Below are 17,612 nucleotides of genomic sequence, written 5' to 3' on the forward strand. Positions count from 1 at the left end.
TGTTGAACATCTTTTATCTGGTCATTTTGGGGTATATTTAACAACTAGAAAATGGCACAAAATAAGAATATTTTTTCCACTCTGATTGGCTGCTGTTATACTGATTTTAACTTGAATGTCCATTGCATTTTTCATAGACGCCTGTGAAAATAATTTCCATTCCCATGAGTTTTTTGTTCTCTGGGAAATTATTTTTGATGATAAATACAGAAACAAGCATAAAAATCAAAACATCTACAATAGTGATAGGAATATTAATAATAAAATAATAGTCAGTGCAAAGTAGCCTACAAATTCTTTGGTGGGGGGGGAGGGACCTGAATCTGGGATAGGGGGGCGCTGGCCCAAAAAAGGTTGAGAAACACTGATTTCGTTGGTAATGTTGCATGTTCTAAATTACTTGCAAAAACATTGACTGAAAGGACTCTTATTTAATGTTGAGGGATTTTTGCCTGTAAGGCGAACCTTTAGGGCACAGACATTTTACATTTTGTTTTGAGTTGAAATGTACTGAAGTCTTATTTAAGTTTGAGTGTTTAGCTTGTTAATTGTATTGTTAGAAGCAATTGTTTGCACTATTCAAAGACACTTTTTATTAAACTGTGGCAATAGCAACGGTATAGTTAATTTCTATCACCACTATAAGTTTCAGGCTCAGGATTTTTTTTTTACTTTAAGCCCTGTATACTGCCATGAAATGGTGATGACAGTTTTACCAAATAAGTTTTTTTTTTTTTTTTTTTTTTTACAAAGCAGTGTGCTTTGTAAAGCAGTGTGGGTGTGTGGGTGTGTGGATACACCTCAACCCTGCTGTCATGCTGTGTGACACAGAGACAGTGAAGTAACCTGGAAACATCAGCCAGCTTGCTGCTGCTGCTGCTGACTGATAAACCTCTGACCCAGTGGCTCATGCTCACAAACATCCTGTACAAACAAACTATTTACTTATTGTTTGGTTAAGATTCATCAGGTATTTAATTACTGAACTGGGCCTGACTAGTAAAGATAATTAGACCTGAAAAATAAAAAGAGTTCAAATTAAACATTACATCGACCGATGTGGCATTAACACGGCACTTTGATGAATCAGTAACAACTCAACGTTTTTTTCCCCACTTGTTCACACCTCAAATTAAAATCTATCTCCAGTAATAAAATCTCTGGATCATCTGTAGTTCTGCTGGTGCTTCTTTCAAACAATCTTAATGCTTTCAGTCTCTTTGGTTTTGCTGTTGATATTTGTCCACATCTGCTGGTTATTTACTCCAGAAGCCAATCGGCTCAGACATGGAGGCTAAAAGTCAATCTGAACAGGAAGAGAAGCTGAAGAAAACTGAAGTGTTTGATGAAAAAAATAGATCTGTCAGTGAAAAGTATGAGAATGGTTTTATCTCACAAATTAGCTGCAACTATCATATAAAGTATTAAAAAATACATTACTGCAAATTAAAGCCTTTGCATCCATAAAGCCGCCTTTAATTCGCTCATCACAATAAACCTAGAAGCCTTCAAATGGCTAAATTAATACAAATGAAAGTGATCCAAAACAACTGAGTCAGTTTAGTTTTCAGTGATAGTTGGGCCTGAATGAGTCAACAGTAGCTCCGCCTCCATCGAACAGATAGATGCACATTTTGTCACTTTGAAAATAAATCATCTTAATGAAAATGTTCCAAATAGTTAATAAAAAGTTTTGGTGCTAAAATGAGGTAGGGTTTTTATTTTGGTCACATCAGAACTGGTTTATTTTGCAAATCTGCAATGGCAACATTTTTTTCACATCAAACGAGTCACATGATCAATAACTGGTTGTTGCCACTGGCGTAAACCACAAAGAAGTCACGACAGGAAGTAGTTGGAGGATCACGGCACTGCTTGTCATTAAAGAGTTATCGCTTGAACAAGTGTAATCACGTGTGATTTTAATGAGGTTTCTTATTTAATGGAATTTAAGGCGAAATTATGTTTTTTCGACATTAGTGAAATATTTAAAAAGCTTTGCTCACATTAGGAATGGAAAGGCAGCTACGTTTTGTTGAGTAATGAGTTTGGGGGTTTTACTTTAGGTCCTATAATCATCTTGAACTAGACCTTTTTGTCTCAGCAGTTCTTCTTTTTGTTCATAAAAAACAAACCTAAACCACCAGCCTGGCAGCTCTTATGAGGCGTTTATGTTTCTAATCATGCTGTTGTTATGGATTAAAATCTCTAGCTTGATTTGGGCATCGATCCAGAAACGGTCTGGTGCAACTTTGAAAGCCTGAGCCTTACTGCTGCTGTTTGTTGTCGTGCTTAACTCACTGTAACACAAAATAAGATACCAACTTATGACAGTGCAGGTCAGACTTTTGCACTCTTCAGAGTTTAATCCTAAACATTTTATAAGATATTCCTGCTGTAGAACGTGTCTGGCAGAGGCAGAAAAACAAACCTGAAGTGACGTTTTTATTGCCAAACAGATGTGCAGAATTAATTGCTGATGTTTTAGGCTGTAAAATATTTCCAGTTTTACATCCATCAACCAGGCAGTATCTGACAGTTGATCTAATTAACATTTTAATTGCTAGCTTTATTCACAAAATATTCGGCAACCTCAATTTTCAACTTTAAATGGGAGTTTCAGTCATGACTGAAGATTGAGTCACTGCAGCTACGTTGGAATTTACCTTCTAGGAAGCTAATGAGGACCAGGTCAAATCACAGCAAGCCTCGGCTGCTGTTAGTAAACTGATCTTAAAACGCTCTTAGTGGTATTTAAAACTGATACCGCTTTTAGCTCAACCAGTTAACCGGATTTTATTTTTCCCTGTAGGTTCTGATTTTATTCCTGTTTAAGACATTTATAATTATACAGTTAGTGTTTTGATAATATTGCTTTTTTAATTTTTTTTTTTTTTTACCGTTCTAGATTTGATTGTGTTAAGTTAATGTTTTTTATGCCTGTCGCATAATTCCACAGTTCCTTATCTTTTACAGGGTCTATGTGAAGCATTCACCTGCTTCGATGTTTTAGCTTTTTGATGCTTTGATGAATCAACTGTGATCTTCAAGATTTGGCTCTTTAAAAACTATATCCGTGGGATATAGGTTTTTAATGACTAAATGAAAACTAACTTTTATGAAGTAATAATAGATAAAAAAATATTAAACATGGTGCCTACAGAATAATTCATTTCCTTTAAAGTGGCTTAATTGGACAGAGGTCCAGCGGCTGGTGCTGGTATTAATACTTTTGAACCGTTATAAATGAAACACTAAGCCAAATTTTGATGTGTAGCAATGACTCTTCGCAAAATGTAATGTTTCAATTGTTGATTTTCATGTTTTTTTGATGTAAATCACTTTGAACTGTCTTCTTATTGCTGTTGTTTCAGTAGTGCAGTGAGGGTGTCTCCAGTGACTGTAGCATAAAGATACCTGTGTCTGAAAGGTCCATTGACCTGTTAATCTGTGTTTAACACGTTAAGCAAGAGACAATGGGATGGCAGCTTCTTCAAACGCAAAGTGACAGCAGAGAGAGCCAGTTCTCCTCCAACAGAAACGATGTTCTGCTGTGCTTATCTGTCTCTTGTTCTCTCCGCCTCCAGAAAGGTCTCAGTAGAAATACTCCCTATGAGGGAACAGAAACAAGTGGGGGTCGGTTCACTCTGTTGATGACAGATTCTGCATCTAAAATGGAAGTTTCAAAAGAAAGTTAAGTGAACCAGCTAGCAGAAAACGGATTCGGACATTTCCAACCCTGCGTTCTGTCTGCTCCAGACAATAAGCAGCTGCTTGCTTTTGTCATTGTTGCATTGTTGAATTCAATTTGTGCTAATGGAATAATCTACAGCAGCCGTGTTATCTAGCCAGGTATAAACACAGCACTGATGGAGTCATGTTCCACGGCTCATTAAGGGAAGGCAAACATACACTCTGCAACCTCACACACACTTTGAATTCCTGTCTTTATTAGGACAGTGTATTGACTTTATTTCCCCCACAGTAACCCATCAGTTTGAACCCCAAGGTCATGGAGTCCTATAATTGTCAACAATCAATTTTCTTTTTTGTTTTTTTCATTATTACTGTCAGCTGTTATTTTAGTGCAAGACAAACAATAATTCAAGAAAAACAAGTAGGATCCTTGGGGACTGACATGAGCAAATAGGTCATAAAAAGTGCAATCCGACATCTTTACAGTTTTAACTTGATTATCATGGTTATTAGTGTCAGGGACCGAGCAGTCCAGCACGGAGGACACAGGTGTTTAATTCACAAAGTGGATTTTTAATTACTCCCAAAAGAATGAAAAATAAGTAGCAAAATAAACACTGAAACGGGAAACCCAATAATAGAGGTCAAGCCAATAAACTAGAGTCAAAAAACGAACAAAACCTCAAGCAGACATAAAACAAACTGACCTGTTGGAATGAGGCACAAGTTAACTGAAATACTGGTTTAGCTGAACTTTGTGGACACACAAGGAGGAGACAAAATAACCATAAAACAATGAATGAGACTCCAAATCAGCACTTCAGGATGAAACATGGGGTTCAAGCTCCGCCCTTAGCCCCGCCTCCTGCCAGCCAGGAAGGAGAAACCAAAACAACCAGGCAACTCAAACAAAGGAAGATATTAATTCAAGAAAAAACTGAATTTTAACCTTGCAGTGTTGATATGTGTGCACTTCATATAAACACTCTAAAGTGTGATGGAAAAATAAATTAATAAAGGAACAATATATTGGATAATCAGTAGTCTGGCCATTGTCTCCCTGGGCTGTTCTGCTCCATTCAGATCTCTTACAGCTGAGGCTGGGCTTTCACTTGGATTCAATCAGACCAATCAGTGATCAGAAGGAGAAGTTGTAAATGATGACGTCAATTTTCTTTGCTGTTTTTTTGTAGTCTGCCAGTAGTTTTAACAATGTCAGCAGAGGAAGTGACCAAAGCCGTTCAGTCCGTGTCGGCCGCATGTTGAATTAATATCAACAGCCGCTTCGTGCGGACCGGCTCTGCTCTCTTCACAGTGGAGGATGGTTGTTTACAGCGCTGGCAGTTTGCGATAATCTTCGTAGTGTCAAACTGGCACGTTACAAACATCATAAGTAAACCTTACATCTGTCTTATGTAAAATGTAGAACTTCAACAGAGTCCTTCACCTCCAGGAAGCAATAATTCCTCAACAGCCAAGAGCTCAGACCCTCTGGACGAAGCAAAGTGTAGAACAAGGAGCTGGCTCATACCAGGCTGGATAATTAGTAATATATTTAGAGAAGTGATGACAAAGTAAACTAAAGTGAAACAAATTTGTGGTGAGGTGTGGATATTATCCCGTGAGGCCTGCCATTAGGGTCTAAAGAAGATCTCTAACAAGAAATGTACTGGCTCCTTTAAATGTGCCAATACATTTAAAGTCAATAATGACTGGAGGTATTATTGACAGTATTAATACTGGCAACTGCTGTATTAACACCACAGTCCAGCTGGGACAACTGATCTCAAGAGACGAACTGTCGACCAGCAGGAGGAGCTCTATGAGAATTTTTTTCACCACAGCTAACCTTAACCATTACTAGTCCAGACCTCATCCCAGCCTGAACCTTCCTATGCTACATCCAGCCCTAAACATGAAGCTCCATCACATTCATCTGGCTTTTGTCCCCAAAAGCTCAGCAGTCATTGATGGGGATGATTATACCAGAAAAGGTCCTAGAGAGGCAACAAGTGCTGCTGATGCACTCACCCACACAAACACCCACACACCCCACACCCACAGATATCTGCAGCTATGTGCACCCACAGGCTTCACACACACACACACTCACACACACACACACACATTACATCCATTCTAAACCTGACGGAGATGTACACACCGACAGACACTCATCTGGCTCTGCATTAAGACCTTAACAAACACTCCGTCTCACCCTCAGACATACACACATGCTTTCATAGACGTCTCCTGTTCATGTGACGGCCCTGTCAACACCGGGGGTTGGTGAGGGGGCGGGGGTGGCTTGCAGAATTGCTGCAAGCTGATAGGCCGTCACCATACCAACGGGGGCGGGGCGGAGTCGGGAGGCTGGGGAGGAGGAGCCATGGGCTGATTATAAAGCTCTCCAGAGGAGCAGTTTCTGCTCCGCTGAGCTCCCTCCTCTGTGAATCTGCGCCTTTATTTAGTCTTTCCTGTTATCTGGCCGGCGAGCCGACACTCGGCGTTCTGAGAGGAGGACAAGCGGACGCACACACGGAGGGAGGGAGGGTGAAAAGGGTGAACAGTCAGACAGAGTTGTTTGTTTCCCTCCTCCCTACGTCTACCTGCCCATCACTGCGTCTCGTGGATCTATCTACACTGTGAGTGACAGCCCAGAAGACGAGGGGAAACCTGTTCTCCACTGCTCCCCGGGGAGCCTTCAAGTCATCCCTCCATCCTTCTGGCTGGCTGTAGATGACCTCTGCTCTTCTGTAAGTAACCAGTTTCGGCCGCAGCCGCGTCGGGTCACGGTTCTGACCAAAAAAAAGCCTAAGAAGGGGGTAAGAAGGGTCGCCTGGCAGAGACGGCGCGGCGTGTTGCGTCTCAGCGGGACGGAGGTCGTTCTAATTAGATTCCTCATTAGCAGGGGGAATTCATCACTGCATCGATGTTAATTTTTGTTTTACTTCAGCTTCTGCTTTGGTCCTTCCTGTTGTGGTTAGAGTCATGCAGGAGCAGGTCTTTTTCAAAATGCATGAGGGGGGTGGGTCTGTCTTTAATGCTAAAAACAAGGTCACTGTTGGTGCACAGTAAGGGCAGCCCTTACATAATGGCCAGTGAGTGCAACAGGTACTGATAAGACGACGGATGAGGCAGCTTTCAGGAATCCGTCTGCACAGAAACTGTTGCTTCTCCATGGAGGAAATGTCAGTTTCTCTCATTTTCACTCAAATCTCCTGAACAGGTCAACCAGGAGCTCACTCTGATTCACAGAAATCCATTTGCACACACAGCACTGTTTACCCATGAGGGCCTGTGGGTGTAATTGGGTATCTAATGTGTGTGTGTGTGTGCACGCACAAGACCCTGCTTCCCTTTTCCATGCTTCTGTCATGCACTGTTGAATCATGCACAGTTTACTCTGCTGCCTGGCTGAAGTGCCATCACAAACAGTCTGAGAGAGAGAGAGAGAAATGACACCTCTGGTCAGGGTGCTGCATACTGTTATCCAACAAAGAAGTTTCAGTTATTTGTGTTTTTACCAACCACATTTAGTTGAAGACAGCAACTACATCGATACATCGCTAAATGTGCAGGTAGAAGGGAATACATGTGTTAGGAATAAAACAGAGCGCCAGTGGTGCCTCGTTTCTGTTACATCACTCAGGTGCAACTCAGAGCTTCGAGCCAGGGTTAATAACATCAGAGGCACTGACTGCCAAAGGCGGTTATTTACTCTACAACTTACAGTTTTGATTACCAAAGCAAACACTGAAACAAGAGCGAATGTAGTACAGGACTGCTGCAAGTAGCAGCAGAAATTTCAGTGAGCTGAGGGGAGAGGGTTGTTGACTGGAAAGACGGCAATAAAAGGATGCTAAACCTGGGGCTAGGCGAGTCCTTTTCCCGCATTTTGTGACGTTATGTCGTAAATTTTACACCAGTATAAGATAGAGCATGGTTGTGAAGTGTCAGGAAACTGATAAAACGTTTCATATTCAGCTTACCTTTTGTAGTCCTGAATAGAATCCAGTGCAACCAATTGTCTTAGGAAGTCATTAACTTAACAATTTAGTCAAAGCACAAATCCAGCTGGCTTACTGAAGGTCTTGGAGGTTTGTCAGAGATCATTAGCAAACGTATGAGTGTCATGTGAACACTGAACACACCAGAGAGGTCAGGTCAGGTCAAGAGGTTGAGAGGTTTAACTACTTGCTCCCAGAATTATGTAACAAAAATGTGTTTTTACGTGGAGGAGGTCTGAAATTGAGTAGCAATAAGCTAGTTTTCCATTCAAATGTCATGCAAAAATTTGAACAAACTTTTAAAATGTCCCAAAACAAACAAAAAAAGAAAACGGAAAGTTATTTAGCAAGCTGGATATTTCTTTAACCAAATAAATATTTAACCCCAAGCCACATATTTAGTTAGTAGGCTAAATATTTAGCTTCAGCCTGAATATTGAGTTAGCTAGTTTTATATTTAGCTTCAAACTAAATATTTTGTTAGCTAGCTTTATATCCAAATAATTAGTTCAGTGTTTCCCAACCATGGTCCTCAAGGGACACTGTCCTACATGTTTTAGAGGTTTCCCTGATTTAATGTGCCTGACTCAACTGATTGCAGTTCAGGAAACGCCTGTTAATCAGTCATTGATTGAAATCAGCTGGACTGAAGCAAGGAAATGCCTAAAACATGCAGGCCAGTGTGCCTTGAAGAGTTAGCTAGCTTTATATTTATCTCCAAATTAAATATAAAGCCAGCTAAATAATTACCTGTATGCTAAATATTTAACTGATATGCAAATTTACATGCATTTTTGATTAGACTACCAAAATAAAAGCTTATTACCACTATAAAATCAAAGCTAGTTATAATAAAATAGTTAAAAAATATGACTCTGCAATATGAATCCCCATTTCCTTCATTTATGACAAACTAAATAAACATAATGACCACCCTATAGATATCAGCTTGTGCAGTGATGTTGGTTTCTGTATTTTAAGCTAAGTCAGTTTGACTCACTTTTCAAGTGCGATTTTCCAAACTCTTCTTTGCTGACCGCTGTATACGATAAAACAATACATTATGTTTGTAAGGCCGACCATACACTTTGAGTGCTAATTCTCTTGCTATTTTTACCTTGTGTTACCAGCGTCTGTGTGGTGCTAAAATGCACACCCTCAAGTTTAGCAGCAAGCAGCTTGAATAAGGGTGTGAAAGCTGAATGGGCGGCACATGCTGTGTTGACTCTATATTTAGAAGTGGAATTATTTTTGAGTTTTTGGAGCTGTAATTAAGTTATAAACTGGTCTTTTTTTTAGTAATCTTTACATTTTTAAATATTAAAACAAATACAAAAACATTTGTTTGCTGTTGTACTTGCTTAGGCGTCACTTTTTAGACGTTTTAATCTCGGTCTAGTCTCAGGTTGTAAAACAAAAGCACAGGAAGTGTGTGAAATGCAGCAGAGCAGGACATAATAGGACTCGATTGACGAAAACGTTTCTCGCTGTCATTTAGATCTGGTTTTACCTTTCGTTTGCTGCAGCTGAAGCATGACAATAGTGTTTATATAAGCAGCTTATTATCATGTGTGTGAATCATCTCACAGCCCCAGGCCCACTCTATCATGGTAATGTGAAGATCCACCTGACTGTGCTCAACAGTGGCCCTGGCTCTGCCACTGAACGCCATGTTAGAGACGGACAAACAGGAAACATTTGGTCAAAGTCCCTACATGGAAGACTGTTGGTGTTTCACACGTCTCAACGCTGCTGTGCAGAAAAGATGCTGAAAGTATATCTTCTGTGAGATTCCTCAGATCTCCGTACCACAGAGGCCGACTTCTGGTCTTCTGCTGCAGCAGCAGGGTATGTGCTGACAGTGTTTGCCAAAACACATTTGAAAAATAGCTTAACATCCGTCAGATTAGATGGTGAGCTTCTGTGATCATACATTTTCAAGCCGTGCCACAGATTCTCAAGGAAACGTAGGTCCTGACTTTGACTAGGCCACTCTAACACATGATTATGAGTTGTACCATTGTATCTCTGACTTAATGTTTTGGGTCTTTGTGATGGAAGGTGACTACAACTACATGAGTAACTCCCATAACACTGGCTGACTCGGATGTTCACTAAGTAGAAACACTAATTTTTTATTTTTTTTTATTTTATTTTTTTTTTAGCATGCTTTGTAAAACTTACAAACTTGGTGAAATTTAGTGTATGAAATTCAAAATTGTATTCTGTTGAGCTTTTATTTATTTATTTTTAATAATTGTGTAATTGCAGAAAATAATACACACATATGGTTATTTAATTTCTGAAAGCTGTGTGAACACCACCTGTGGGTTTTGCAATGAGCCAAAAGCTTTGACTAATCCAGAACACTGTCTGGAAACCGCTGAAAATCATTTGGGGAAAAGGTCCATGTTTGGACACATTGAGTCAGCTGTAGTTCTTATGTCAGAATACTTGATGGCGCTGCGATTTTAAGTCATCGTTCAAATGGACATGCATTTTGACCATGAGACCATCACCTCATCCTGCTGTGTGTGTTCTGTGTCTGTTCTGGAAAAGTTTAGACTCCCGGTTTCAAACATCGCCGGCGTCAGAGACTGTAATCTAAACAAGCCGCCAGAAAAAAATGTTCCGGTTTCACTGAAAACCAAATCTGTGCAAATGAGGCTTAAGACGTATGTGTGCCGACAGACAAAAATGGTGAAACTCAGAGTACAGACATCAATGATGCAAAGTCCAAAACACATAAACACACACACACAAAGAAAAACAAAATGCAACAAAAAAAATGCAACAAAAAATACTGCATTGTAGGACATAGAGGCAACAACAACAGGAAGTATAAAACTCTACAAAACAGAAGTGCTCCAGACCACTAGGGGGAGTCAACCACTAAAGCCTTTTGGACCAGACCCTGAATAAAGACGATTTAATGGAATGTCCAGAAGGAAGTTGGAGAAAGAAAGAAAAAGGTCACATTTCATTTCATTCAAAGATTTGAAGATGTTAACTTTTATAATATCTTGCATCTACATAATCATATCAATATTTTTACCTACTTTCTTTGGTTGCAGTATTTTTTATTTGCCTTTTTTTTTTTTTTTGCTTCTGTCTTCTAGGACTACACCTTCTTTTTCTCCTGCATTTGTTTTTCATGTTTGCATGTTTGGAGTTTACATCTTTCATGTGATTCTCTGAAGAAGTTATCTTACCTCCATTAAAATTAAATGTTCCTCAGCCCTCTGCAAAGTAGATTTTTTCCAAAAACTGGCATCAAGAATGCTCAAAAAGCCTCTCTTCAGGTTTCTTTTTGTGTATTTTTTTCTCACCATAGAACATGTTCGTAGCAGATTATTTTTACCCTCTTGTATTTACTAAACAAACAAGCTGCCTTGGCCTCCTTCAAGCAGCCGCTAAATATCAGAACATTGTGGAACGAAAGTCAATACGGTTTTGATCAGATTCATGTTTTGCTAATTCAAAACATGAAGAACGTCAAAACTAAAACCCACGTGACGAACATAATGACATGGGCGGCCTCAGCGTCACACTGGGTGCATGGACGCGTGTCGTCAGCATTATGCATCCTTGGCTGAATTTATTCTAAAAATAAAATACATAAAAATAAATGTTGCAGAGGATATCCTTCACTCAGTCGCTTCATGCTTCAAAGGATGCCTGCAGGTGGGCGGCCTGGCGCGTTCATAGCCGAGCAGCCCTGCTAATTTCTCTTCTGCAATTATTCATCCTACCTGAGGCAGTAGCTTGTTTCAGAAAAAAAAAAACCCAGCAAATACTGCTGTTTATTTTTATTGTTATTATCATTAGGGAACACTGGACAAAAACAAAACCAACAGGGAATACTAAGCACTGAAGGGCTGTTTGACGAGCGGCTGGGCGTCCTCTGGTCCAGAACCTGATTGCCTCCACTGATAACCGGTGTGTTGACTGTGGAGCTCAGCAGTCGTTTTAGGTGCTTTTCAGAAGTGCTTCTAAAAAGCACAAGTTGTTTTTCAAGCTCTCAGCTGTTGTTGCTTGTTGCACATTGTCTGTGTGATGTGGTGGCCACAACTTCACAGGTGTTCTGACTAAAACCAGGAAGATGGAGCACATCACCCCAGATCCAAAGTCCTTCCACTGAGAGAATAGACTTTAAAATAATGTTGTTGGTTTATAAATCACTGACTAACTGAGCTGTAAACTCTAAAACAGATCTGTCTGAACCTTTTTGCCTTGTGGGGAAAAAAATAGTCAAATTAGAAGTACTTATTTTTATTTCAATTACAAAACGTGAAAGTAAATTTATTTTTATTTTTATTTTACTTAAGATAAACTAATACATGGTCAGATTGCTTAAGAAATGGGATTTCTAAATAATATTGATCCAAAAAAATAAAAAGCATTTTGCATTTCCTAAAGATTCTATCCTGTGCTTAATTAAAAATATATATTTTGTGTTGCACCTACAATTTTTCATTCCAATTGGATTGTAATTTGTGGGTAAATAATCTTGCCAGAAAAAAAAAATATCAAAGTGTCCATCTGTGTTAACCACGCGAACTGGTAGACCAAATTTGTAATTTTCACAATTGTTGACTGCATGCCAAGGGCCACACTTTGGGCACCCATCCTCTAAAAGAAGCTGTTTTTACTTGGAAAATAAAAGGGATACAGAAGTAGATCCAAAAATCTGGAGAATACAACAAGTAGTAAACAAATAAATAATAATTTCATCTCTCTGGACTCTCTGGTTACTTGACTGAGCTCTAAAATGGCACGATGTGTTCTGAAAACACCATGCTGCTGCTTTAAGTGTCGCACAGAAACACAAATGTTCATATGCCATAGAACAGGCTGGTCTTATGTTGACCTGCGTTCTGATGTCATGCATCATGATCTGTGAACAGAGTATGCCCACTGTTCACTTCAGTGATGAGTGGGGAGGGTGAGTGTTTGTGTGAAAACGCAATACACAAAATGATGTATTGTTGTAATTTTGTTTCTACAAGAAAAAAAAAGAAGAAAGAAGCAGGTCATGGTTTGAGCGTCCAGCAGACGAACAGGACTGACATGGCTAGACATTCAGCTGAAAAACAAAACCACAGAACTGGACTTGTTGTCTGGCGAAGCGTGACTCTGAAACCCAGCAAACAAAAGGTCATCTTTATTACCACTCATTACAACAGCCTGAGGACAGAAAGCAGGGCGACATGTGACATCAGGCTTACAGCTACATGTATTGTGTAACATGTCACAGAAATGTTAAGCAAGGGAATGCGGATCCACGTTCCTCTAATCAGGCAGGAGAAACCGAGATATGGTTCCTCTCTGTCCAGCTTTTACTTTTCTCTACACAGCGACCTGTCTGCTGCCATTGATTGTAGCTAAGAGGAAAGTCCTTAGGGTTGGCTTCAATCGCTAAGCCAATTCCACTTGTCACTGATAGGCCTCAGGCCAATCCTCGCTGTAGAAATCTGGCTCCTTTTGTTGTTAAACCCCTAAATAACGGATATTTGCTAACATGGACGGAGGCTTCCTGTGCCTTAAAATGGATTTGATTTAACTTTCAACTCCTCTTTCACTGAGAATGATTTATGGATGCTTCTTAAATAGTGTCATTTGTTTAAGCAGCATTAGCATTAGCATTATTAGCATCCACCACAGCTGTTTTTTTTTTTGTTTTTTTTTTTTGTTTTTTTGCCCAAGCATTGAGCTGCCGAGTTTAGCGTAAATGCTAGTGGATGGTGGGAGTTTTTCCAACTCAAACAGCAGAGTCTCATTCCCTGATTCCAAAGCAGCACACACCCACACACACCATTCCTATTACACAGATGAACACAGAGTTTATGACCTGTGGCTGCTCCTGGGGACCCCATGGTGTTTGCTTACATTAGCATTAATTGGGGGGGAGATAAATTTTAATTGTTACAAAGTCCTAAAATGAAACGCAACCATAGAAAACGCTTTTATCTCATTCATTTTTTTTAGATGTTATAGAATATGTAATAATTTCTACAGTAGTGTTCAGAAAAAGGGAAAATAAAATTACACTTATATATACACAAATACATACATACATATCTCAAGTCTTTATACATATTCAAAGAGTGAGGTGAAGAATAACTTGTGGAAAAAACCTCCTGTTGTCCGATGCGTTAGCATTTCCAACTGCTTTGTCGTCTCACAGTTGGTAAACTAAGAAGTTTTCCAACAAAATGGACAAGTTCTGTGTAAAAAACTTAGTTGACTCAAACACAAAGGAGTCATTGGAGATGATGACATGCAAAAAGTCCAAATTTGACTTGAAACAAAACAAAAAACAACAACCACAATGCTGATGCAGTAGAACCATACTTATAAGAATTGGTGTAAATCTAAGTTGGTCAGCAGACATTATGAATCTATAAACAGTTTATTAAACTAGCACAAACTGACTTTGACCCTGGCACAAAATGAAAATAAGCATTTAGGCAAATCACTATAGATACAAATGGATATGTGTAAAATATACAAAATTAAGTTGCATGTGGAGAAACAGTAAGCATGTCCACCAACCCCAGAGGCTGGAGCCAAATCCGACGGCAGTGTTCAACGGCTGGGGCATTTTTATTTTAACTTAATTTATGTAAAGACTTTTCTGTCAGTGTTAGAATGTGACTACCAGACAGCAGAATGAAACACACTGGCAAGAAATCCAACAGATCCTTTTACAAAGATCAACAGGTCTCTCTTGGAAAAATAGATTCCTGATCTCTGTGATGAAATAAATGTTAAATAAAATAAAACTGATCACTCTACCAGCTGGTATGCAGCTGCAATAAGCACATATATAGCAACAGTAACAAGAAAACAGCTCTAATGTTTGACGCATCAGGACATAGTTAAATGGACAGATCCATGCGAGGTTCTAAATTACTGCACAAATCCAGATTCCAAACTGTCATTATTTATTAAACACGGCGAAGGCAAAATGAAAAAGCTGTGCGTCAAACACCACAGCTGAGATGATTTAATCAGGATGCCTTGTGAATGCCTCCCTGTGGAGGTTTCCCAGGCACTTCTCGCCAGTGGAGACAGAAACACCTTCTGTCCTGGAACACACTGAGCTGACTGCCACTGGGGAGAAAGATCACCTGCTTTCCTTCCTTGAACAGCAACCTGATCTCTTATTTGTGGCAGACAATTGATGGATGGGAAACATCATTCTGTTTCCTGTAGAAGCACATCAACAACAGCAGTTATACTCTTGTACCTTGACTTGTGTTTCTCCTGACCTGGTAGAAGCCAATCGATGTTCTGCGCTTCGCTTCATCCACAGGGTTTGGACTCTCAGATATTAAGAAATGATGGCTTCCTGGAGGCGTGGACTGTGTTGAAGTTTGAAATTTTACCCAAAGTTTGCCTGTGACACATGTAATGCACCAGTTTGACACTTTGGAAATTACCTGCACTGTAGACAACCATCCTCCACTGTGCAGAGAGAAGAGCTGATCTGAAAGAGGCGGCCGTGCATGGAAGTGTGACCAACATGGACTGAACGACTTCCTTCACTTCCTCTGCTCCCATTGCTAAAACTACAGACTGACTACAATTCTAAAACACCAGAAAATCAATTTCATCATTCAGAACTTCTTCTGTTTGCTGATAGGCCCCTGTAGAAAATCTACCAGAGGAATCCCAGACGGGGCAATGAAGGGAGATGAGAATCAAACAACTGCGTAGGACGGCAATGGTCAGGGCTAGGTTTCTTATCTGTCGCTGGTTCATTTACTGTACCATTTTAAATGGGGCTGCAGATTTATTTATTCATTTGTTTTAGCGATATCACCTTCCAGAAACAATCTTATTCAAATTAGGACCTTTTTCCACGAAGCTTGTACGATCTTCCAGGTCATGGACGGTTTCTCTCCAGGTGTTCCAGATTCTTCCTGAAGTCCCAAAACATGCAGAATATGTTCCTACGTCTCTGGAGTTGCTGTTAGTTAGGATAGAGTGAATTGTTGTTAGTCCAGTGATGGACTGGTGACCTGCCTCCCTCTGTCCCTGACGACTAGAGGTGGTCACCGGACCTCCATGAACCTGCTGGGATTAAGTGTGTATAGGTGATGAATTGATGCATAGCAAGTAGTCAAGGAAACCCAGCATGGTAAACATCATTATGCAATGCTTTGACCCAAATACATTTGCTTCCTTATCGCGAACTGTCTCCAAACATGACAGGACATAAATCATATTGCTGCTACTTTGGGTGATGACACTCATAATACTGAAAGACTTCCTTTGTGCACATACTGCTAACCTGTCCTAAGGACAGCTTCCATATCTGTGGATGTTATGAGCTGCAGCCGAGTCAGTGACGCAAGATCAGCTCTTATCAGCGTCTCTCCAGATTAGATTAAGTCTTTTGTAAACAATGCGGTTGTTGTGAGGTAAAGCTGAAATTGTATTTACTTATTTATATTTTGGTTTGTTTTTATAATGCAGTAAGTCGCAGAAGTTACATTTATTCGCATCTTTTCGTTTCACAGCCACAAACTTCAATTTATTTTATTCAGATTGTCTGTGATAGATCAATAGAAAGGTGCGTGTGTGTGTGTGTGTGTGTGTGTGTGTGTGTGTGTGTGTGTGTGTGAGATTGTGAACTGGAAGGAAAGTATGTATCATATGTCAGGTGGTGGCTTTAAAAGGAAAATCCAGAAGCCTATTCTTCATCCAGACGTCATTCAGTTCAGTTCATGTCGGATCATTTCAGGTCGTTAGCCGTCCATCTCGTCTTCTGGCTGCCATAACTCTGAAACGCACAGACTCATTCCCACATCCACCTGTGGCCCTCTGGGTATTATCAAAGCAAACTGTACTTATTTGTTTACTAATTTTACTGTTTTTCTTTTGTTTTAGTTTGGATTATAAGTATTTGTAATTATGAAAAGTTGAAACAAGTGAGAGCAGCTGTGTTCCATTACAGCCGTGTGCAAAACTTTGTCAATATTCAGCTAATGTTGAAAAAAAAACACAATTCCTCAATTGTTTCCGATAAATAAGAAATAAAATTGAAATCAGTTTGCTCACATAATGAGTCAGTAAAAAACACCCCACCCCATCCTCCTCCTGCTCCTTCCTGTTGTCTTCTTCTTCTTCTTCTTCTCTGCCAGTAGTAACATCCGGTTGTTTATGAGGTGACTTGTGTGCAAAACGTGTTTCCACTGCAGTTTTGTGAAATGTACTCATGAAAAACCACCTCATGCTAGCACAACAACTTTTTGTCGAAAAACATTTTTCTTTAAATTGGTCTGTTTCCATTAAGCAAATTTATTGTTGTTATTCCAGTTTGCACAACTTTACAACCAACAGCATAATGCACCTACAATTATGTTTTTTTCCCCTGCTGTTTAAATATTACTCCTTCAACTTAAACATCTATCAATAAATAATTCACAATGCAACAACAAAATTCAAAATACACAGATATGCGTGAGCTCTCTTGATGCACAAACTCTCTTCTAAATGCCAGTCTAGCTACTGTTGATGAAAAGTTGGTTTGATTACTTTTTCAGGTATTTTTATTTTTTATTTTTTACTTTTTATCTAAGCTTAGTGGAACTGATTGATTCCACCAGCCACCACTGCAGACATCATGATTACTTTTAGGGTACAGCTGCACAAAATCAACTGAAAGCATATCAGCTGCGATGGAAGCCGAGCTAATCGGCCGCGGACCAGCTCCTCTGCTACCAGCCTGGTTTCTGACGCGCCTCTGTCTGCTGCTGGGAAGCCTGTAGAGTCTGGATGCAGAGCTGCTTTTTATAGTGCATGTGAAACACCTCTCTCTCTCCCACACACGGCGGGATTAGTTCCTCTCACTGTTTCTGCTGAATCCATTTCTCTCCACTCTGTTCATTGTCAGTT

At 39.7% G+C, this 17,612-nt stretch overlaps 1 long non-coding RNA gene across 1 annotated transcript; it reads right to left on the minus strand.

Moving 5' to 3' along the window:
* Positions 1–370: 370 nt before the first annotated feature.
* LOC106941645 (uncharacterized) lies at positions 371–11,794 on the minus strand. Its single transcript, XR_001423427.1, has 3 exons — positions 11,784–11,794; positions 10,615–10,620; positions 371–687 (listed from the first exon to the last, which is right to left on the minus strand). It is a non-coding gene; the product is annotated as an uncharacterized LOC106941645 (long non-coding RNA).
* Positions 11,795–17,612: the final 5,818 nt, after the last annotated feature.

Source organism: Poecilia latipinna, unplaced genomic scaffold (assembly GCF_001443285.1).
Source record: "Poecilia latipinna isolate Pla-1442-1.1 unplaced genomic scaffold, P_latipinna-1.0 Scaffold3788, whole genome shotgun sequence".
Taxonomy (NCBI): domain Eukaryota; kingdom Metazoa; phylum Chordata; class Actinopteri; order Cyprinodontiformes; family Poeciliidae; genus Poecilia; species Poecilia latipinna.